We start from the raw sequence: 26,113 nt of genomic DNA on the forward strand, positions 1-26,113 counted from the left end.
AAATTTTTTTTTACACATTTTTAGTTTTTTTTAAATTATTATACTCCATTTCATTCTCTTTAAAATGATATAATTGTCATCACTGTAACTTACGTATAAGCCCTTGAAAAAAATTAAAACAATATATCAAGACACAGAGTTTTTTCTCTGAGCAACGTCAATAGTGTAGCTAGTAGTCTATACTCCTGGCATTTAGTATAGTACCATTGGTTTTATACTCTGCATTTTTGTTTGTGTAGTTGGTCATAGTGACAGTTGACTAAACATCAGTTTATCCGTCAGCTGTCGTCTGTTGTTTTGGTTCCTTTCACAATACCGAACATGTAAACTTGTTTCTTGTTTACATTTTGTATTTTTGTTCAAAGAAGACACTGATTTGGTGAATTGTTGTGTTATTTTTCGAAACATATTTGTTTGTTTAGTGGAAAACTCGCGATGCCAAGGAAACAATTGAGTTATAAAACCAAGAGTAAACATCATGTAGGTAACCAGTACAGTAGGCCTAGGCCTTACATTGGTAGGTTCAGAAACTTTGTCAGGAACTCAAGAAACACCTAACAAAGAACTTGGAGTAGTTCTACTAAAGTATCTTCTGCAAAGAAGTTGTCCTTTGATAGCTATGAAAACATTTTCAATCTTCTGAAGCAGGAAATTGTATTTTTGATGTCCACTTATTGTTCTTGTGCAATAAAAAAAATTTGTTAAATGTAAGTATTGTGATTCAACAGACACAATCGAACTTATTGTGTGTTATGATGACTCTGAGAACTCTGGGTTAGTATTATCAACTAAGTTAGAATGTACAGCATGCTCAGAATTCCAAAAATTCAAAAACTCAAATCTTTCAAATGATGAAAAACTGTATGATCTCAACGTAAAATTTGTTTTAAGCTATGCGAACTATTGGGAAAGGGCCAACTGCCGGAAACCAATTTTGTGTTTTACTAGACCTACCTAAGCCCCTTCAAAAATATGCTAAATACCACAAGACTCTACAGACAGCACTCAACATCTTGTGCCGAAGATACTATGATGAAGGCTACAATGGAAGCAGTGCAGGTAAATGATGGGTGTACCGAGCTTGCAGTTGCGATTGACGGTTCATGGCAGCGACGCGGATTCAAATCTCTAAATGGACTAGTGAGTGTGACCAGCTTCGATACAGGGAAAGTGTTGGATGTATCTATTTTGTCTAAATACTGTCAGACATGTACCATGACAAAACCTGGGGAACATGAGTGTACTAAGAACTATGATGGAAAGCTCGGGAGGAATGGAGGTAGCGGGTGCTCTTGAAGTATTCAAGAATTCTGTGACACGAAATGTAAAATATACAAAGTACCTTGGTGATGGTGATAGTAAGGGTTTCCAGATTGTGAAAGAATCTAAACCGTATGGGGATGATGTCGAGATTGAGAAATTGGAATGCATTGGGCACATACAAAAGCGTATGGGGACGCGTTTACGTGAACTGAAGCGGAAAACCAAAAAGCCAAAAACTTGCAGACGGAAAAGTGCTTGGAGGAAAAAAAAGACTTACTGACACCCCAAGATTGATAAGTTACAGACTTATTATGGCCTAGCCATAAGAAGAGGAGTAAACAGTGTTGAAGAAATGAAGAAAAACATCTGGGCAAACCTTTTTCCATAAACTTTCAACGGATGATAATCCACAGCACGGATTGTGTCCTGTGGGTGAGGATTCATGGTGCGGTTTTAATAAAGCCAAAGCTGAGGGAAAGACTTACAAACACAAAGACAGTTTGCCCTATGATGTTATGGTGAAAAATTAAAGATATTTACAAGGCACTTACACAAACAGAGCTGTTGAAGAAATGTTTGCACGGGCACACCAAAACACCCTAATGAAAGTTTTAATAATATTGTATGGGCTAAAGTTCCGAAGAGGGTATTTGTGAGACTCGATACACTGAAGTTGGGCGTATATGATGCGGTAATATCATTCAATGAAGGCCACAGCAGCAAAACTGGACCTCTACAAAAGACTTGGACTGAGTTTGTGGTGAAAAATCCGTCAAAACTTTGCGGGAGATGGATATTTTGAGACAGCGTAAAAGTGAGAAAAGCGGCTGAAAGTATCACGAAGGAGGCTAGACAAGCAAGAAGAAAAAGGCGGCTCATGGAGGAAGACCATGAAGAGGAAACAGATGATCCCAAATATGGAGCTGGCCTATTTTAAGGTAGATATTGTATGCCTTTTAGTTTATTGAGTTCAGTCGCAATTTGCCGAAAGTTGCATTTTATTAAACAAAGGTACACTTATCTCTGTAAATAATTAACCTACATACCTGAAATTTTTTACACATCATTGTTGGGGTATAAGTAATATTAGACCCATTTTTATTAATCTCACATTACTAGTTTTGTAATAAAAAAAATTATGTTTTGTAAAAATGTTTAATTTTTTTTTAGTGTTCTATGAAAAAATGATTTTTTAAGGTAATATTGATTAGCAGGTGTAAAATTGGGTCTGTCAACACAAAAAAGAGTTGGTAAATATAGCCCTAAAATTTGAAAGTCATAGCTTTACAACTTTTGAAGAAAAGTGTACCTAAAGATGGCAAATTTAACATTGGCGAGATAGGCCTTTCCCGCTCCCCTTAAAAAGGTTTTAAAATATCTTTATTCGTTTCGGAAATCTTAGCAGTTTATTGTAAAATTGTTTATTATTACCATAAATTGTAAATAGCTTAGTTTGAAAATACATTAAGAATATATTATTTTTTAAATTCCTGAAATTCAAAGTAATGCTATTCCAAACAATAATAATTTAATGTATTATGTATACTCCTACATTATGTAACTTTAAAGTAGTTTCAAGATTTCAGGGATTTTTTTGGGTCTGGATATATTACTTTAAACTACGACTTACGATGTACTGTCGATAAGTGTAAACAATATTTATTTAGGAAATTTTATATTTTTGTTAAATAATTTTCTCATAGTAAGAAAAGGTATAACAGCTGTATAAATATACTAAAACACTGACAAATGATTTAATCTTGTTCATAAAAGATTATATAAAATGTATCATAAAACTATATATTAATTGTAATACTTTATTGAACTGAAATATAATAGCTAAATGACTAACTTAATCGAAATTAAGCTGTTGATGCTACATAATGGTAGAACCCTATAAATGTATAATTTTCTTATACATTTTTCATAATATAACACACATATGTACTAATTGATAAAGAATATAACGTTTTTTAGGAATTAGAGCTAATTCTAGTAATAGCCTAGAGATAACTACCTTACCTAAATTGGAGCTTCTAGTAATTTATTGTTAATTCCAATAATTTTAGTTTTATTTTTAATAATATCTACCAAATGTCAAGAAACCTAGAGGCTATCCATACATTTGACATGTAAAATTGTTAAACATGTTTATTTTTGAAATCAATAGAGACTTTTCTGAGAGTAACGTAATTGAATGTGACTCGCACTAGTTTTTTGGTTATAAAATATGTTTAATTTATATATCCTCAGATATTATTATTCTTAGCTTCTCATACTTAACCACTTAAGTCAAATAAGTAAAAATGTTACATCGGCTTAAACTATATATAAACAGAGTGATATCGAGGTGAATTCATGAATTTTTATCTAGTTGTCTGAGAGTTATATATAGTTTTTATTACATGGAGTTTCAAGATTTTAGGATTGTAAAAATAAAACTTTATAAACGAAGACCATTGAAGAATAATAAACGGTTTTTATTACCTTCAAAACTAGTGCGAAAAGTACGTCATTTTTAGAAATTACTACCTTATACATCACAAGAACTACAACGTTGTGCCCTTACACAGTGAAAACTGGCTTTGGGCACCTAAACTAAAATATTATTGTTGGAATGGTTCATTTAAGTGGCAACACAAACCAATTCAGAAATGTTGTGCAAAATTATGAGGGTTTATGTTTTTAATGTAGCTAATTTAAAACTTATTAATAAATAAGAAATATTTCAATATGCCCAAGAATATATTTAATTGAAACTTGTATTGCGTTTTGGTCTTCTGAAAAACGAAGGAGTTTTAGTAACATTTATCAAAGACTCTATTAGTGTCAGCGAGAGCCGATAAAGCGACCTTTAGAGAAGAAGTAATGATACTATTGCGAAAACACTATGTGGTTCTCGTTCGACTCAGTGGGAACAACCCCCTGCAGGGCCTCATTTGTTTGCTCTATGGGTGCATTAGTCTACAATGTTCCGTGATGTTTTCAATCCTGCTTCTCCTCCTCTTCGTGGGAGCATATTATTTGTTACCTTAATGCTCCTTATTGTCTCTCTTTGGCGTTCATTTTTGATTTCAAATACCTTTTACCAACGATGTTGTGGTAAACTATGCCCATAAAGGGTGGTATTTTATTTCTTTTGTAGTAATCTCTGTGATTTCCATTCAGTTTTAATTTAGATGTTACAAAACTTTTTTAGTAAGATAAATCTAACAATTACCACATATCATCGAAAAAGTGCTTCTCATTACAGTTACGCAAAATGATTAAGGAGTGCATACAAAAGTTTTATTGCTCTTACAAAACTCACCATATATTTCAAATATATATAATATTGGTAAGATAATACCGATTGCTTATAGGTACATAGTTATTAAGCTATACATTTTGTACAGGGAAAGCTACATTTGTAGAATTAGTTTCTTTAATATTTAATAGAAGTGTTATGATAACGTTCTATTTTAAATTTTATTACACTGGGATTCAGTACCTGTATGATATTCTGTAAGAAATACACTTTTACAGAATTTTAATTTAGATATTGTTGCCAAGTTTATACTTTTTTCGGAATTTATGACAGGTAGTATTTTAAAAGTAAGTTTCCATAATGACGAAAAGTGGGTCATATGAGACGAGACAACTAAATTATTATGTTGTACAAAATAATTATTTGTAAGTTGGTTCATCTAGCTGTTCGTATATTTTATTGTTATATAGCTTTGACAATGATTTCAAAATTTGAAAGACTGATTAATCCAACCATCATTAAAGCCTTCCAAAATTTGGCAGACCCGTTTCAGACATACCGAATTAACAAATCAATGAGGCTATTACGGGAAGAGTGAGGCTTATTAACAATTTTCACTATACTTAACATATCAATGTTAATGTATTAAAATATATTAAAACATATTAAAATGTATTAAAAGCCCAACCAATGATAGTTCGATAACGTAATTTGGAAGGTTTGAAATTTACTTATTTTAAGTACATTTATTATTATTATTATTAATACAAATTTTACATGTAATTAAGTTATCGGTATGGTTTGAGATGTATCAAAAGTCAGTGTTAATAAATGTTGATAAATGTTGGAAGAGTAATTTCATTAGAACGAGATCCCTCGAGAAATTACTGCTTCGTTACAGCTATGTTTGTAGTAGTGAATAAACAACGATATAATTATCGATACAAGATTTTAGCATCCAATATATATTAGGGTATGACACAGCTGTATTCTGTTGTGAGTGTTTGTTAAGTACTGAAACCGTTACATCGCCGCTCGCACACCCACAGCAAACATCAGGGAAGCGCGCGCCCATGGCGGCGAACGGGATGCCGGATCAAAACTAACTAGGTAAAATAAGAACACACCGTGGTCAGTATACTCAGGTTCATTCACTAAGACAAAACATAGGCCTATCCAGTCAATAGAAATATATAAGTATATATACTATAAATAAAAAAAATAAAAAGTGCCTGCAGTAGTAGATACCTCAAACAATCCTTGTCAGGTGCACCTGCATACAAAAAATTAGAAAGGCCATAATTTGAAACAAGAAATGCCAATTTCACCCGGTATCCTTCGGCTAAGGGCGGGCTCCTAATGGAATCCAAGAAATAACTAAATATATCTAAAACTAACTTAAAATTAAATAACAAAGTATAAACTATATAAATGGCAACAATAACAATAACAAATAAATAAAGAATATAAGCAGGGCATCACAGAAGACTAGAAGCAGGGTGTTGACTAGAAGAAATGTCCATCATGGTGGCCCTCCCTTCAGCAGAGCGCAAAAGCGAAGGTTCTCTGCGACCCACGCATGATGGAGAGATGACAGGAGGAAACAATTCATCTCTTGGACCTCATCAGTGAGGGGCCGTAAACTTAGCCGCACATGTCAGAAGGAAAACAGCTCAGCAAAAACTAACAAAAACACTTAATTAAACAAAAATTTTAAGCTGGAGCTACTCCTAACTTGTACACCACGGCTCGGAGTCCTTTGCCACTCTACCCAGAAAAGCCAAACGCCTTCAAATGGTCAGTGGCCTCTGCAGCCAATAAACCACACACACATACACTATATAAAACACACATGAGCCGGGGAGATTATAGGTATTGAAACGGCTCAGACTCCCCCCCCCCAAAAGGAGGAACTCCCCTCTGTTAATTTCTTCAAAATGAAGAACCAAACGAAATGCCTCTCCCCCCAATGGTTGAAGAATTATAAACCGGAAACCCTGAAGTCTGCAGAAGGTAAACCCAAGAAAATCCAGTTGGAGGCAAGAAATCCCTCCAAGAGTTGCGTGGGTACAAAGAAGAAAACAGGAACCTTGATCAGGAAGAAGGAGCAGAGGTGATCAGGCCTCTGGACCTAAAAACCCTCCCGCACAGACTAAAGAGAAATCACGGATGACTCCGACAAGGCTTCAGATGGGATATGTGCGCCTTCCTGAAAATCTTGCCGGACTGAGGATCTCCCAGTCGGGCAGTCACCGGAGTCAGAAACTTCAAGATGCGGTGGGGACCAGTCCACCTGTAGCAAAGTTTAGCAGCTCTTTTATCCACAGCCGAACTGACTGGGTGAGCCTTGCAGTAAACTAGATCCCCCACCTGGAAGGGATTGGCAATACGACCTCGGTTGTACTTCCTCCTTACTAACTCCCTAGCCCGAATGAGATTCCACCTGGCTGCCTCCCAAGTGGCTTTCACATTGGGGAGTACCAGGAGGTGGCAGAAGATCGCTAATTTTCCAAAGGTTTTCGCCAAAGGGTTGTTGGCGGAAAGCCAAATAATAACTCGAAAGGTACCGCCTTGTGACTTTCATGCTGGGCCGTAATTAAAGGCAAATTGGATCCAAGGTAGTTGTTGATCCCAGGTGGTCTGATTTTCCGCATGAAAGGCAATGAGAGCAGATCGAAGATTGCGATTAAACCGTTTCGGCGTGAGAAAGGCTGAGGATAGAAAGGGGAAGTAGTCACATGGCGGATTCCGTGCCCAAAGCACATTCTTTTAAAGATATTGGAGACAAACTGTGAACCATTATCGGAAACTAAGGTGGCGGGGATTCCAAAGTGTTGAAAAAAATGTTACGAAGTGCTTGCACCGTGAGCTGCGCGGTAGCACTCCCGCAATGGGAACAACCAAAACAAACTTGGAGAAGGCATCCACAACAAAACAAGTAGGAACTTATTTCCGGACTTGCTACGCGGGAGAGGCCCAACATAGTCAATGAAAACCTTCTCCAAAGGTTTTTTTTTTTCCGCCACCTCAGATGACAAAAGACCCAACTTGGTATTTTGAGCGGGTTTGCTTAGCGAGCACAGTTCACAAGAACGTACTCGAGCTGCAATATCCCGGTCCATACCTTTCCAGATGAACTGATCCCTAATCTTCGCGATGGTCTTATGAATTCCTAGATGTCCCGCCCACAGGAGAAGAATGAAAATACTGAAAGACCATCGGTACAAGAAAGCTTGGCAGCACTAACTTAGGTTTTCTCCGCTGCTTGTCACGGCAGCATAGAGCACCTCGGTACAGAAAATAAGGAGGGTGGGCACCTCCGTTTTTAAGCTCATTGATGATAGCAGTCAGCTCGGATCCTTAAGTTGGTGTGGAAACAATGTCCGAAAATGCCAGAGGAAAGTCCTAGGAGCACGCCACAACATGGCGGCTCTGATAAATTCTGGTGGTCGTTGGGTAAGTGATACATGCGTGACAGAGTGTCCGCTATGATATTTTGGGTGCCTCGCACGTGCTGCACTGTGAACTTAAGGGCAGAAATTTGGACTACCCAGCGACCAATCTTCCCGACTGACGGGGGTGGGCAAGGAGCCAAGAAAGTGCCTGGTTTGTCGGTTTCCAACAAAAATTCTTTATGTTCTAGGTAACGCCTGAACTTATTAAATTCCAAACATGACAGCCAAACACTCCAGCTCATAAACAGAACAACTCTTCTTCTCACAAGGGGTTAACGTGCGTGAAGCATAAGCTATGGGCTGCCGGATACCATCTACTTCTTGCGATAAAACAGCAGCAACGGCTAAGGAGGAAGCATCAGTTTGCAAGACGAACTTACGACTGAAATCAGGCATAGCCAAGACTGGAGGCTGCATCACTGCCTCTTTTCAGCTGTTCAAAAGCAGTCTGTTGCGCTTCACCCCACTTCTAACTTGGCACCCTTTTTTCCTAAGAGAGTTCAGAGGGGCCGCCACTTCAGCAACATTGGGGATGAAACGACGATAAAAATTTATCATTCCCACAAAACGGGCAATCCCCTTGGCATCCTTAGGAGGAGGAAACTCCCTGATTGCCTGGGTTCTCTCTGGATCAATACAAACACCTCGAGAAGAGACAAGATGACCCAGAAACGATATTTCAGGCTGAGCAAAACTCACCTTTTCAGGATTGACTGTAAGGCCAGACTCTCGCAGCCTAGTTAGAACTTCCTCTAGATGAGTCAAGTGCTCCTCATAACTCTCACTGTACACAAGCAGGTCATCCAGATAGTTGAACACGAACTTAAATTTGACATCATGAAAGATAGAAATCCAGGAGTCTGGTGAGTGTCTGGGCCCCCACAGCCAAGCCCATTGGCACTCGGGTGAACTGGTACAAATTCCAAGGCACACAAAAGGCAGTGAGAGGTCGAGACTCGTGTTTTAGAGGAAATCTGATGATATGCCTGATTAAGATCAAAAATGGAGAAATACTTGGCCATACCAAACCAGTCGAAAGCAGAATGCAAATCGGGGAGAGGCACGGAGTGAATTTCTATCTGAGCATTGAGCTTTCGATAATCCAGGACCAATCTGGACTTCCCCATTAGGTTTTCGGCACTAGAAACGCTGGACTGGAAAAATTTGAGCAAGACGGCTCGATTACCCCACTCTTAAGTAAATCATCAATCATATTTCTCAGAATTTCCATCTTGGGCGGAGCAAGCTTATATGGATGGGAACGTACAGGACGGGTGTCTGTAAGGCGAATCTCGTATTCCAAGAGATTGGTCGTGCCCAGTTTGTCAGTTAGGACTTCAGGAAAACTGGAACAAATCTGCCTTATGTCCTCAGCCTCTTTCGGCGTAAGATGTCCTAGTTGGTCAGGAGGAGTCAAGCTCTTATCTTCCATCTCTAAGGCAGCAGTCCCCACGAGACTCGACATCTGAAAAGGGAACGAGCACCCGCCTGGCGAAAGCAAAGAAAACATGACTGGAGGCCAAATCCAAAATCATGGCCAGTTTTTTTTTCCGATTAAATCTGCTCCCAAGATGAAAGGAAAAGTCAGTCCTTAGCCACCAAAAGGCTCCAATCCCCAAGAGAAATAATTAATTTTGATGTGAATCTGGGCACTACAGATAATAGGTAAAGGTGTGCGTGAAGCAGTCCAGCAGATAAGTGAACAAGGCTCAACCTGCCGTATTAGCCCAGAGGATTTTAGATCTTCAAAAAACGACAAAGAAATCAGGCTGCGTGCTGACCAAGAATCAACCAGGGCCTTCTGCAACCACATTCCCCACAAGCACATCCAGTTGTGGGCAGGTTTGAGCGGGCAGCCCTTACTCCCTGCGCAGCCAGAGCAGCAACCCTCCCCTCTCGGCCAACGATTATAACTGTCCCCAAGTCTATTTCTGTTTTCTTTCTGTTCTGTATTAAACCAGCTACCCTTTTTACCATCAAAATTAGGTACATATTTGCCCTCAAAATTACCTTTACGGCACGAGTCGGGCTTACTCGTCCGCAAGCTTACTAGTTTTTTTTATTAAGTGGACAAAACGGTCTAATATGTCCCACTTGCTTGCAGCCATAACAGGTAGGAGGCTGGCCTACGGGAAGGAGCAGCTGCTGGCTCAGACTGCACCGGAGCATGGACCGGCCCCGGAGGCAAGTGAGGAAGATGCCTCGACATGGCCTCCCTTTGATCATCCGCATCCTGAACCCCTCTAGAGATGATGGAGAGGCGGTCCAAATCCGCAAAAGATGCGGGACGGCTACAAAAAATCAAACGGGAGCGTTCTTCAGGTTTAATGCCCTCCAAAATAAGGCTCACCAACTCCGTTTCGCTCAAAGCGCAACACCCGGGCTACATCCCGTATCTCCCCGACAAAAATGGCTCAACGTCTCGTCTGGTGCCTGAGGACCGGTAAAACGCGTTCCACCCGCAAGCGCTCCCTAACCCGAGCAGGTACAAAGAACTCCAAGATCTCGGCGTGGAAACTGGTCAAAGGTGGCATCTCTCTTAAGGCAGTCTAGAAGGCGATCCAAAAGCGGGCCTTAAGGAAAACTGCGCTAAAAATCTGCATAAGCATGGCATCTGTCATACCAGGAAATTCTCTTAGCTTAAAAACTTCCAGAAGGAAATGGATAAGTAAATTAGTGTCAAGTCCATCAACTCTGGGGAAGTGTTGTAAAACACTCCCCAAAGGATGAGGCAGTTTGCCAAAGCTAGAAAAGGAAGGCACAACTATAGATGATGCCTCACCAGCCGCTTCAGGAGGGCCACTACCCATCGGAGACATAGTAACTCTGGGAGGCTCGAAAGAAAGAGCCGGTGGATGGTTAGCAAAAGTAATGGTAGTGGGAACCTCCGTTGGAGTGACAGCGGTAAATAGTACCACCCTTCTCTTTCACCGAGCGCACCTCACTCAAACCATCTAAGGCTTGTTTTAATTTATTACTGGCCGAAAAAGCCCAACTTTTAATATCAGAGTCTAAACTAGGAGCTGACATAAGTAAAAAACTATTCTGTCACGCCAATGTAAAAGCTGAGATGCCAATCTAGCCTTTGCTGACCCGGACATGGGAAGTGACTCAAAATTAATATCGTCTTCTAATTCCTCCATTCGGGTTTTTACAAAACTCAAATTCTGTGTTAATTTGGAACTCTGCATTCCAGCTGCGGTCCAACGCTATACAAGCCCGTAATTGAGCTCTTAATGCCCTCACATCTCCCTCGGGCTTCTGTCCTCTCGCCAGGACCCTCAAAAACCAACTCGGGCTTGCGTAGATGTTCAGGCACCAGGGAAAACGCTATACCAAACAATTAAGACAAATAAATACAACAATAAACAACAAAGCGTACGCAACAATTACTTAGTAACCTAAGTGGACTCCAACTCACAAAAGGCTTACACTGACGAGGTCCAAGTGAAGAACTCAACACCTGCTACCCAATAGAAGGATACCCTGCAAATATACACTAACCACAACCTAACAAACACAGAAGCAATAAATATAACAAAACAACACATTGATAGGGGAGAAGTAGAGTACAGTTAGATAAATTTAGCGGTTAAAGCAATTTAGAGTCCCTTGCTCCCTGCAAAGGGTAAGTCTGCAGGAAGCAAGACCACTAAACCAATTCCACCCGGTATCCTGTGCTAGGGCGAGCTCCTAATGAAAAAAAGTTGTGTACTCTAACCTCCCCCTACCTAACACTAACCTACACCAACAAACAAAACCAGAACTGAGAGACAGCTGAGAGAGCAGCGAACCACGCTCTGCTACCATTGAAACCGTTACAATCGCCGCTCGCACACCCACAGCAAACATCAGGGAAGCGCGCGCCCATGGGCGGCGAACGGGATGCCGGATCAAAACTAACTAGGTAAAATAAGAAACACCGTGGTCAGTATACTCAGGTTCATTCACTAAGACAAAACATAGCCTATCCAGTCAATAGAAATATATAAGTATATATACTATAAATAAAAAAAAATAAAAAGTGCCTGCAGTAGTAGATACCTCAAACAATCCTTGTCAGGTGCACCTTGCATACAAAAATTAGAAACGCCCATAATTTGAACAAGAAATGCCAATTTCACCCGGTATCCTTCGGCTAAGGGCGGGCTCCTAATGAAATCCAAGAAATAACTAAAATATATCTAAAAACTAACTTAAAATTAAATAACAAAATATAAACTATATAAATGGCAACAATAACAATAACAAATAAATAAAAGAATATAAGCAGGGCATCACAGAAGAATAGAAGCAGGGTGTTGACTAGAAGAAATGTCCATCATGGTGGCCCTCCTTCAGCAGAGCGCAAAAGCGAAGGTTTCTCTGCGACCACGCATGATGGAGAGATGACAGGAGGAAACAATTCATCTCTTGGACCTCATCAGTGAGGGGGCGTAAACTTAGCCGCACATGTCAGAAGGAAAACAGCTCAGCAAAACTAACAAAAACACTTAATTAAAACAAAATTTTAAGCTGGAGCTACTCCTAACTTGTACACCACGGCTCGGAGTCTTTGCCACTCTACCGGAAAAGCCAAACGCCTTCAAATGGTCAGTGGCCTCTACAGCCAATAAACCACACACACATACACTATATAAAACACACATGAGCCGGGGAGATATAGGTATTGAACCGGCTCAGTACCAAAAATCTGTACTATTTTAATTAAGAAAACTTCAATTTACAATATTACACAATCCAGTGGCTGTTTTAAACTGCAAATTATTCAATCATTTGATATAATATAATTTTCATGTTACTAGCAAAATTTGTAATATTTATTATAATTACATTCAACTAATTAATTACAAGAAGAAATTACAAAAGTAGAGAACCATTAGTTTCCTGGTGAAGTCATAATACTTTAAATTATTTCTTAATAAATAAAGTGTATATTAAAGAAAACCCCCATGATCATTTTATTCCTTTAACATTCTTTCCAAGTCAGGTTTATTGATGTTTGTTATTATTAGTATATAATAACAAATTTAAGTTTCACAGTCAGAATCTAACGGCTCATAATGTAATAATACTTTCGAGACAAAAGACAAAGAATCACTAAAAATGCTATATGTGAAGTTATTAAAGCATATATCTGAATATCAACGGTCAGTTAAAGGCCAAACCATATGAATGCACAATATAGACTAAGAAAAACTCTAATTTCTATAACATTTAATACAAACCAAATCTATCGATTTGTTTCACGTAACAATTCATCTTACAAGATTAGTTAAAAAAGTCATTTTTAAGTTTTCAATCTGCTCTTATTACTAATTCATGATTTCCGTCTACTTTTGCAATAAATCTTTATAGGGAGGCCTTAGAGACGTAGTGTGTAGGTTCTTCTTGTTCCATGGAATGATTGTAATAGAATTATAAATAGAATTGCTTTGATGTTGGGTTAAACTGTCAAAGGACAGTACGTCTGTTTGTCAACCCCTCTAAGCGATAATTCTCTCGTTACCTCCTGATAGGTCCTTAGATACTCCACATATGTTTATTACACAATGGATAAGCAAACAAAAAAGTCCTGGTATATTTAAAATAATCTATCTTTAATAATTTAACTAACGGAAACAAAACTGTTAGTTTACTGTTAGTTTTAATTCACCTCTGTAAAATCTCAACAAATTTAATAAAAGTTTATTTTTATAGCGTGTATTTAAGATCACATAATATAAAAAATTCTGATGTCTCAGCACCTATTGGGAATCACAACTAGGTTTTACTGAGGTAGGCGTTTGAGCTTTACTCAATAAAACATGACAAACATAGCTGCTGAACCCAAAATGGGTCACTAACTCCATCCATTTCCCTTCAATGCTGATGTATGTAACCGGACGTCGTAATAACATTCACGAATTTCCATAATGTGGTTTACGGAGGTTTTAAAAATATATGTAAACACATAATACGTTATAATTTTACTCTTATTTGATGTCAATTCACTAAAAAATAAATGTACATTAAGCTAAGCATGTTATATAGTGAACTAACACAGCTGATCAATTAATAACAATTACGATCAAGCTGGGTAGTCTTCAATGACGTCATAGCCAAGACGCTTTGATTTCATTGTTGTCAGACTGCTGTTTCGGTGAGCATTCTTTAGCATGTTGTGATTATATTTATGTTTGTTTAAAAATAGCATTGCAAAATCGTGTGTGTGTAATTTAGGTGTGTAATAAATTATTATGAATCTAAAGGTCCCCACTATGTGGAAATACTCTTAGTGAAGGAATAGCACCTAAATGATAACTTTATAACTGATTTTTTTTCATGTAGTTAATTGTAAATTTCCAAAATCAAGTTAGACCTTTTGTTTATTTCAACTATTTATTTTAATAGTACAGTTTTATTAGCAAAAAGGAAAGAAGTAAAGTCCGTAAAGCACGTGGTCAAGATTCCAGTTCCTCATAAAATTTGTGAGCGGCGTTAAAATATTCTAAAATATGTTTATTTTTGGTGGTAGTTTAGTAACATTTACTAGTATGTTTAAAGTAAAATAATTATTTAGGTTTGCTTGACTTTATTGAGTATGAGAATTATTTTGGTACTTATTTAAGTTTCAAAATAAAAAAAATATAACAAATAACAAGGTTAATCATTTATTGTTGTTATTTTGTATTTTTATTGTAGTACAAGATCTTTTTCGACGGTGGTTAGTGTTACTATAAAAATTTATATACACAAATATTTTAAAAATTGGCCAAAAAATAGCAAAGTTATCACGTTTTATAATAACCGTATGCAAATCGCTAAAACTGGCTCGCCGCTATTGGATAAGACCTGTAAAAATACTCTCACCATTTTATTCACTATCATCCCTATAAAGAGTCTGTTACCGAAAAGGGCTCATGTGTTGTCGTTCGCATAGATACTACTTATGGGGTGATATTGAGTATCACAGTACGTATAGTACGTAGAGGCTACTTTGTGTATAGGTGATGTTTTAGCTTTTTATATTTTTAAAATCACCTAGATTGTTATTTGCTATCGGAATAAGTATGTTTTTTTTTTTCATTTAGACCGTTGGTATAGTTTTTTTAACTAATATTTTAGTACATTGTTAGCATCGTTATTATGTTGTTGAAAAGATATGTACATATTGTTAGCAACGAAGAACATTACATAAATAAATTTAAATACATGTTTCAGAGAACAAACAAAGTAATACATAGAATTTTTAAGCACTCCAACAAATCTCATCGGATTTAGACAAGGCGCATATTTTAGTAAGTTACTTCCTAGAAGCACAGTATTTAAATATTTATGCAGAGAGAGATAGAGAAAGACAAGCAAAATGCATCGCTTATCGTTGTTTTATGCGCTAAAATAATAACTAAATAAACAGCGAAATGTGCCTGAATGTTTGTTTAGTTTTATTTTTTCTAAAGTAAATATTTACAAGAACGTTCACTGGGCTATTTACTTAAAATATTTGTTTACTTAGTTAATCTGTGACGTAATGTATTCATAATGCAATCTTGCACCTACTAAACGATTCTGACAATAATAAATTTAGTCCGTTGTGTTTAAAAAAAAAAATACTTTGATAAATATGTACTTTAGGATAAATCCTAACCCTAGTAATACATATATATATATATATATATATATATATATATATATATATATATATATATATATATATATGTGAAAGTGCCGTTGTTTGTTTTGCTTTCACGCGTAACCTATTCAACTGATTGTGCTAAAACTGTCCATGGATGTTGTTAGGGTCGCTGGGATAAATATAGGCGTATTATTATTTTAAAAATATCTCCAGGCTACACTCAACTGATCTTAAAGTAGCGAAATATTTCATCTTAGTCTCTAAATTTGTGCATTATTAATTGAAAGCACTTGTCAATGTGTTTTGTGTAAACTTTGTTTATTAATTTCTATTTTTCCACATTTATATTGAGTAAACTCTTTAATAGATGATCATATTTTTTCAATTCTCTATAGTTTAAGCGATAATGTAAGTAATCATCTGCCTTAGAAAATGTCCTAAAACATATGATGGTTAGATGGATAGCCCTAATACTTGAAGCAGTTGACAAGAATTGTGATAGATGAAAATTTTACGGACTATTCCTTCGAAATAATATACCAACTCCGACTTTATATGTTCTCAAATTCAAATATAAGAAAACTTTTAATATAAATTTAAAGACTTATATTAAACTTTTCGTAGTTCTCTTTTGATAGGAGTATGCTTCTGTGATACGTGATACTTTTTCTTAATCAGTAAACGAGGCAAAGCTTAGCCTTCACAGCTTTAAATTTTTAATACGGTGTTAATGGAGAAGATTTGAATGTTATAGATATACCTTTTTCAGCCTATAAGTTACCAATGTTTTCAAACTATACTTTTTAATAAATAATGTTCTGGAAATATTTTAAACCAGATTTTAGATTAAACCACATTAGATTTCCTAAAGCTGCAAACACACAGATCTATGTATGGAGAACTTAATCCAGAAAACAATGATAACTGAACTGTGGCGCCATTATTACAATAGGCTAGAAGTGACCGTAATTAGGCTTCTCGGTCTTAAGTACATAAGTAAATTTATTTCCTTAATGGAAATGTATTAGATTGGAAGTAAATGAAAAGAGCTTCAAATAACATTAAAATATTTATTTGGATTTCACAGAGTCATGGCAACATTTTCTTGATCGTTGCAACAACGCAAAACCGAGCTATTGTATTGGAAATATTCATCGTTTAAACCAGAAATGCCCTTAAAAGCGCAAGATTTAATATAACGGGTAGTCACGAACAATTAACACTGAAATTGTGTACCTCATCTTAAGTCTAATTACGTTTTAAAAATATTATCGAGGACCAATATAAGTGCTTTGACTAATTATTTATGGACTGTGATTTTAAAAATTGCTTGCGAAGCCATGGTCAACAGCTACTGTTGTTGTAACTACTACATGGAATAGCATAAGATATATACTATATTACGTTAATTTATATAATCATGTTACACGAACATATTTTGCTCTGATCACTTGTTTATTTACTTTCGTGAAATAATAAGAATACTATAAGTTTAAGGGAAAATATTTATGCAAGTACACTATTATACATTAACTACAGGACACTTTGATGCCTCAAAAGTAACAATTGAGGTGGCACTGGTTGTCGTTAAATACGAAGATTTGTTGTGTTTACAATTTACTACATGTAAACTTTTACTAAATTATAATGCAAACAGAACAAACTTGAACTGTAGTAGACGGATTCAAATATCTCCTCTCACATTAAACCCCAGATATATAGACTACAGTTGATTCTAAAATTAAAATAAAGATTTACTTGTGGAGTAAATAAATATATGTATAAGGTATAATTAACTGTAATGGTGTAAATTGTTATTTATAATTTTTGTAAAGATAGTATTTTAATTAAAAGTTGTTAAGTATAGGATTTAATTCTTATTTACTTCTAATTTGGTATTTATATACCAATTTGTTGCGAAAAACATTTTAACTAAAGTTATTCTTACTGTAATGAAATGTTCTTTAACATTAACTGCAATAACATTGTCGGTATTAGTACTCAATTATCTCAGTTAAAATCGCTGATATAATGTATACAACATTATATCATTAATAATTGCACCTAATAATATTATAATACAGATTGTAACATTTTATTTTCCAGAAGAGTCGTGTAAAGTCTAACCAAATCATTCTCTGAAATATCGCTATTTTCACAACTTTAAGAATTATCATTAATATTAATTATAAAAAATGAATTCACATTTCGAAAAGTTACTTTTGAACTAAGATAGTTTGATACTGTGTGATATGTTTAGGTAACTTCTAAGAAACTCCTCAGAGCAGACCTGTTCATACCAGTTATAGCGGAACTTACTCGGATTTGTGAGCTTTGGCATCTTCACGTCCACTCTTTAAATCTTAAAATTCGTATGTTTAGTATTAAAATGTAGTAAAAGAGCAATAGAGGGGTTTTGGATTCATAAGGTTCTGTATCCATTGCATTCTAAATTTAATATCTCGTCTCACCACCATCTATAAATACAAATGAGTGTAAGACATCCGGATATTTTTAAAATCTTTTTGCAACAATTAAATACAATTTTTGAAGCAAAGGTAGAGATTTAAATTATATTTAGACTGTTTAGTTGCTTAAATTTAAAATTTATTTTCCTGAATTTCAGCCTATTATATTTTTAACAGTTCCCGTTTGGTTTTAAATGATAAAATCCTTTTACTGAAAATAAATTATTATAATATTTGTTATGTTGAATTGAATCTGCATATAGTGGTCTTTCAGAGTTTTGGTGTACAATACAAAAAAAAAATCATTAGTTATTCTCACTAATAAAAGGTAACTGAAAGACTGCCACAGCCCAAAAGAGTATTTCCGTGCTTAGTAGTCCTCTTCCCGTATCAGAAGTAGAGTGAATTTTAGTATTTTCAGGCAGTGTCTTGCTTTTTGATAGACCTGTAGAAATTTTCAGTATACGTCAAAGAGTTTCGTATATAATTTGTGAAGAAAATTTGCGCGGGAACATGAACGTTTCAAAGTAACCCTATGCCAACAGCGTATAATTCTAATTCAAGTAATTAGTCCATGTCATTAAACAACGCTAAAATCTGTGCATAGCTCTTTAAAATTAATGTGTACACTCAATGCTACTAATAGTACATTTTCATCGAATATGTAAAGCTGTCATACTACGCCCCAGCGGCTGCCGCGTGACTCTGGTCAAACAAACCATAAAATAACAGAACATCTGCACTCCCAAACACGTCGTCACGTCCTCATCTCTTCAAGCTAAAGTATAGCCATTAAACCACCTTATTAAGCGACCTCTGCACGCATAAATTCACTTTCTATCATATTTTTGGTCGTGTATGTTGCTTTTTTGTCTTTATTGTGTCTGTTGTGTTGTAGGCTGAGGGCTGGTAAACCTATCATTCGAGTTTCAAATGTTATATATGTCTGTCTCTTTCATATCTTGAAAAGGAGAAATCGTATGTTATTTTTATAAAACATTCCTATTTAAAGGACATTGATATTGATGAGAGTGCATATCACTCCAAGAGTTATGGTTGAACGTTAGCGATCATTTTCATATTCTTCTTATGGGTAACCATGATGCCAATGAGAAAGTTAAATGAAAAATAGTTTTAAACATACTGAGTTGAATCATATTCTTTTTTATCGTGTACACTTTTTTTTAGTACTTTCGTTGCAGTCTATCTGCTCCTTTATATCAGTTTATATTTATATAGACAATATTTATATAGAGTTCAATGATGGTGGACGTTGTTAGCTCATTCTTAAAATATTTTTATAAACTACAATGCTGTAGGAAATACCTTTAGGCATTAAATAAACTAATAACATCTACTTCATGAAAAGCATATTCCATAAATTAAGGCTCCACTTTGATTAAGTTGACAATAGTAGAACCTCACTCACGTCATGTACTTGTCAATGTGAACTAAATCTAACTTCTCCACTTCTCATTCAAAGTAACATCAAGGACAGTTTGATTTATGGATGCTTCATAACTTTACATATTATAGTTTGAGACTGAATTTATTTTCTTATAATTCTGGCTGTTGAAATAAAAAAAAAAATATGGTTGCCTGTAAAGTCGGTTTTACGGGCGAAGATTTTACGTGACAACGTCTTTTTATCGGTAGAATATTTATTGATATGAATATTATTAAATTGCACAATAGGAACAAGGAATTAAATGAAAATAAGAATTGCACAAATTTTAACTATAGAAATATATTTTGTTTACTAAAACATTGTACATAATTTGAAATTAATTAACATTTGTTATTGTAAATGGTAAAGTTGAATAAAACATTTACTAAAATTGGAATTTGAAATTCTTGCTAAACACAGTTAAATTCTAACTTCGCGCGTGGTGATTGGTCGGTTTAGTTCGTTTGTTTGGTCGCACTGTTATGACAGGTTAGAGGTTATAATTTGTTATTTTAAATGTTTGACTAGCAATACGCGCTGTTTCTTCTCAATCGACTGAATTACGATTGATTGCAGAGTGATTTAAACTAATAATTTACTTAACACTATCAACATTTGTCAATAGTATGACATAACCTGTAAACTCAGTTTCTCAACTTTTGTGTCAATCTAACAATTAATCAATCAATCATAGTTTACGATAATGAAATATCAGTGTACAATTATTTACCTTTATTGTTGTAGTTGTTGTAAATGACGAATCTAAGCACTCCACATTTTCACGAATAAACATAGTTATCTGCTTTATCCCGTGCGGCGGACCCACAGTTATCTGCTTTATCCCGTGCGGCGGACCCACTGGACGGGCATCGTAACGTTACCGGGCGTTACACTTTTTCATGAGTGACTCCGAGCCGCAACCTAATTTAAGACGTTGTCACGTCAAAACTGTTAATACATGTGTGTTGAACTGTGATGTTATTAGAAAATATAATCCTCAAAATGCTATTTTTTACCGTATCATATTTGTTGTTTATGGTTATTTGTTTAGTAAATCAATAAATCATAAAGTATGTGATCTTTTTAGAATTAAATAATGCATTATAATTTATATTTGGATTTATGCTATATTAAAATAATATATCGATTTTATTATTGCTAATATTTCAATCTGAAATGGTAATTATAGTAATTATATACTTCGATTGGTAGAATCTTGAGAGAGAGTAAAGTTTTTTTTTACTGTGTCCAGGAAGCGAAATTAAGCTTTACAGTTTAGAGCTTGTTTTCTACAGTAAGTTTATTCCTGAAGTGTTCAAAACAATAAGCACCTGATGATGTCTGATCCAGGACCCAGATAATTTTGCTCTCAAAATTAAAATTTCCTTGGGAAATTAAGTCCTCTTGACGATTTTTTTACTATTGGTATAGATTTTTGTATAACGAATAAAATAAGTTTACATAATGAAAATGATCTAATTTAATAGGTTGACTATTCATATAGATATATACGTATTATTTTAAACTAATTTTTAGATTTTGCTACTGTTTTTCAACATGTACAATTACATAAGTAGCGTTTACAATACTTCAACTAGTAAGTTATTTTGATAATTTTAAATTTATTTATTTTATCTGCCAATATTAGCATTGAATTCACAATATAAAGCATATTTTTATCAGTAAGGCAGATTCTGCATTTTTCCTTAAATATATATTATAAATAAAAATGAATTCCTAAATGTGTTGCTAAGTGCTAATCTCGTCACCAACTGGCATGATTTGGCTATTTTTCTAATGTTCATTCAAGTCAAAGAAAGGTTTATAGAAATAGAAAGATAAGAAAAATATTTCTGGAATAATTTGGAAATTGGAAAAATAATCATAATATTTTTTTTCCAAAAATAAGACCTTAACCTACAATTCGAAACCATATTAGATGTATACGCTGAAGATCGTTAAAAACGAAGAATAGGTATGTTATAAATGCTCTAGACTTGACAAATTAATATTTTATAAAATATCAGATAAACAGCATTTCATTATTAGTAGAATGGAGATATCCGAGGCGAAGACACCCTACAAATTCTATTAAAGATCGCTTAAAAGAATTACAAACATTTGATGCATTAGAAATTCTTTGTTCAATCTTTCCGTTGTCAGGTAATACTATCAAAACACTAATATAGGGCCCTCCATAGTCAGCTTTGTATGTATGCAAAAAGATATTCAAAACTGGTTGGTGGTTGGTAAGGTTTTGTAATTAGTTTTTTACGGTAGTTTAAGGAAAAGCAGGGAATTAGCACTAACCTGCCTCAACGAGCTTTTATTTCTCGGAAACGTAGACCAAAAAACAGCAAAACTTAAAAAACGCAAAGCCTATTAAATACGATTATTTTTTAATGTTACATGAGCTTAGTAACCAATTCCTCTTATGTAGGACGTAGATTTTTTTACAGGCGTAGGTTTCTCAATCCTATGTGTACGTATACTTTATTAATCGAGTCTAAAAGGCAATTTTAACAATATCAATCAAAATATCTTAGCCGAAGGTAAATTACAGGGGCTAGAAATGGAAATTTGTTACCTCACTGGATTTTTAATATGTTTTTATATAAGTATGTTTTCACCGACAATTGCGTTATATGTAAAGCTTAAAAGGTGGCTCAATTGTAAGTTTAAAGGTAAATGATTATCAGGTAAAACAGAAATCATCATTTGTAACAATGTACCAAATTTAAGTCACAATTTCACAGAATCTTTTGTGAAAGATGGTTATTTAATAAACTTTAAAACAATGTACATTGATCACATGTAAAAATGAAATACCAAATTTTGCCGTCAATTTAGTTTCAAAATATGTAAATTAGGTTAAATTATTTATTTGCTTTAAGTGTGTACCTAAATCTGCAGTTCCTAATAATACATTCTTAAACTCCAGTATTTACACAGTATAAATGAAAAATGCAAAATTATTAAAAGTTATTCTTGTTATGTACGCTAATATTTTCTAGAAAGGACAAAAACAAGGCAATCTCAGCTGTTTTTTCAGTTCTATAATTCATTCAGACCTGAAATGATACTATACGCGCAAAACCTCAAATAAGAGTTAGTCCCTTTACCTATAGATGTCTTAACTATAGACCCTGAAATAATACTTATTATTCATATTACACCATGATATTATATTATAAGCGCTTTATCTAAGTAGGCTAAGGATATTCCGTGTCAAGAGGAGGATAACAGCAAGTTGTAAATCTGTTGTATATGTTAAAGATACTAAATGTAACCCAATAAAACTATTGTAAAACATTTTAAAATATGACTGTGAGGCAAATGTTTTGTTATCGCTGATCATACAGTTTTTTTTTTTTTTTTTCGGAGAATAGTCCTTTATACTTTTTAGTCAGGTTATTCTGTTGTAAGAAGCGTGTATATATCCACAAATACATAAGGGCTGATAAGTGATTTATTACGAACTAATTAGTTTTCTATCCAAATCTTTATTGATCTTTACGAAATTGTATGCATGGTGCCGGTAAACTCATATAATGTTTAAATGGAGTTATTAAAAAAAATTATAAATATCAAGCATTATCTATTGTTAGACAAATTAAATATACCATATTATTAGCTAATATTTAGCTAATGTCTTAAGATGTTCAAGAAAGAAAATAGGAATTTTGAATTCGTTAGTGTTAAGTAAGCATTATTTACAATTTATAACTTACTTCAATTATAGTTAGAATTAAAATAGAATTAGTATACTTAAAAATCTTTTAACAAAAACAATTTCGGCATTGTAAACAAGATGTAATGTGCTTAATATTGTAACCAGTTATAATTTACACAGCTAGTTCAATGACTGTATCATACATAGCGTGATTGATACGAATATTACTACTTTAACTTATTCAATATTTAGTAGTTTAACTACTGACTTTCTAGAATTGCTAGAAACTTTGATTAGATATTCATTTTACTTCACAGTTTTCGTCCACTTTGAATAATATTCACGAGCATGGTACAATAATTGATCTACAAGTAATAGATGACAGATCTCAAATTACGACAGTTGAACAACCGTTTTTTAAGTGATAGTGTACCGTTATGACATGTTTAAATTGATGCAGTATTCCGCCTCATTGCTGATTTCCACTGCCTCAAACGTACGCAGTATAAAATAGACTTAACTCTGACCTCTTAACTCTTAAGTTCTGACCCGCAAATCTGGATATATTACATTTGTTGCGTATAATGTTAGTATTCTGATTTATAGCTTGTTTACAGCTATTTAATTTGTTTCAATGATATAATATAAACAGTTAATTTTATAATCCCACAAGCTGTTACCCGCGGCTTTGCACGCAATCTTTAGAACCGAAGTCGTTATGTTATTTAAAGTAAAAGCAATTATGATGTAATATGATGGTAGTCCTATATAAAAAATTTTAAAACTTAATTATTCATACATCAGTTAGATATTATTTAAGTTCATGGTAAAGAGTATCAGAGTTTAACTTAGTTATTATATCATGTTTGGCACGTGTAGGAGCATTTCTGGTTCTGATTAATTTTATATACGTAACGTCTCAGCTGGATCTGCCTTGTTATCCCGATCAAGAAAACACAAATCTCGGATCACACAGGTCTCGGAAACTTACTTCAGTCAAAAAGCGTATATTTCCAGTCTTTGTCATATATTATTTCAGGTCTAAGATATTTCTAGCATCATAGTGGAGTTTTCCTCGTTCTGACGAAGAAAAAAATATACTTACGTAGGACCGAGATGCCTACTTCAGTTAAAAGGTGCCTACTTAAGACAGTTTAAATTCACTTACCTACTATGTCACACTTTAGCTTGCAATATTGCCTCGATTGAAATACTATATACGTTCGATTATCTAGTTGTCGGAAATCTATTTTGGTCAAAATCGTGTTGACATAGTTTAGTTTACATTGTCCTGATGAAGAAAATACACACATAAGTAGGAATGAAAAGCCTATTACGACCTAGGGGGAAGTCCTACCTACTTCTTATGTACTTTCGGTATAAGAGGAAACTCCTTATTAAGGTTATGCAACATTCCAAAATAATCCTTATTAAAATTTTGCGTTACACTTGTTTTTTTGAACTGTAGCCAGGCAAATAATGAATCGTTGAGGCGTGTTAGTTAGTATTCATTTCTCTGTTTTTCCATAAGCCATTTTTAAAATGTAATATCATAATGTCAAGGAATCCCACCAGTTTAAAGTAACTTATGTGAAAACATTCATAAATTTGTTCATTAAGGTTAGTTTCATAACAGTATTTACTGCATTAGATGATTTTAATTCGTCACTGGCGCAATCTTGAGTAAAATTTATAAATTAATGTTTTATTTAATACCTGCATTACACTACCGATAAAGCACTGTTCACTTATTATTGATAAAATTTGAATGTAAACATACTTTTCAGAAAGTTTGTTGAATAAATTTGTCTGAATTCCAAAATATTCCAGGTAAAATTGTTTAACTTTTTCTTCGTAAAAACCTTCCTCGGATTTCAATGGAAATTTTATAGAAAGAACTAACCGAATTGGTATAGCCGTTATCAAGATTAGCGCTTACGAACACGTTTTGCGATTCATTTTTATTTATAGGATTTATATATTTGGGTATTGGCTTTCTTGTAGTACGTTGCGCTAGGGAATCCTATCACTAAATAGACTATCGAATTTTTCTTTCTATAAAATTATTCAGGATTACATATGTATCTTCCATGTAATTAGTAATATTTAAACAAACATACATCAGAAAGTATTTCCAAACGATTTCGAAATTCAACTAACTATTTTGTATCTAGATTGTTATTCTAACATTGATCACTGAAAAAAAAAACAAGTGTAATCCTTATTTAGAGAGAAACATGTCTTCTAATTCGAACCAAATTATAAATAGCTATTGTGTGTGTTACAAATAGTTTGTTAATATTAAATTAAAAACACCGGTTACTATCGTATGGGAAGTTGTTCCCAACCATGACGGCTTAATTGCGTTCCAGTTCATTAACATTCATAAAACACTTCGAGTAGAAAATGAGTTCCACTGAACATATCAGTCATCAAATCTGCGTTTAACGTCTGTCTGACACAAATCTGTCATCATTTCCGTACAGAGTTATAAGCCAATACATTAAAGCTTGTATGCCTTTAGATCTGCTTTTTCTGTAACAAAATATATTTATAAGCTTGATTTCAATATTTCATTTTAACTATAAAGTCTACTTCAAACACATTATCAACCTTGTAGGTTATGTTAATATTTAATAATAATATAAATATATTTTACTGGAGCAAATCCCGAATACCATGTTGTTCAAATTCTTGAAGAACCAAGCTGTGGTCTATTTAATCGAACTCTTTAGAGGGGTCAAGGAAAAACCCCTAAGGTGGGCTTCCTTGCCTCAAAACCCTCAACGATTATACCAACCGTATTCACTACCACATTTGCAGTCGATTTGCCCTTCCTTAAACCATTCTAGACTTTGGAAAGGAGATTGTGTATATTGCAAAAAACATAATTCTTATAAAAAAATGTTTTTCAAAGATTTTTCTGAGAGCAAGCAAAATTG

General features: G+C 34.4%; 1 protein-coding gene across 5 annotated transcripts in view; it reads left to right on the forward strand.

Annotated features, from left to right (window-relative positions):
* Positions 1-26,113, forward strand: part of LOC124364477 (sex peptide receptor-like) — a 364,700-nt gene that overhangs the window by 249,465 nt on the left and 89,122 nt on the right. The window lies entirely within an intron of this gene.

The sequence above is a fragment of the Homalodisca vitripennis genome, chromosome 6 (assembly GCF_021130785.1).
Source record: "Homalodisca vitripennis isolate AUS2020 chromosome 6, UT_GWSS_2.1, whole genome shotgun sequence".
Classification (NCBI taxonomy): Eukaryota; Metazoa; Arthropoda; class Insecta; order Hemiptera; family Cicadellidae; genus Homalodisca; species Homalodisca vitripennis.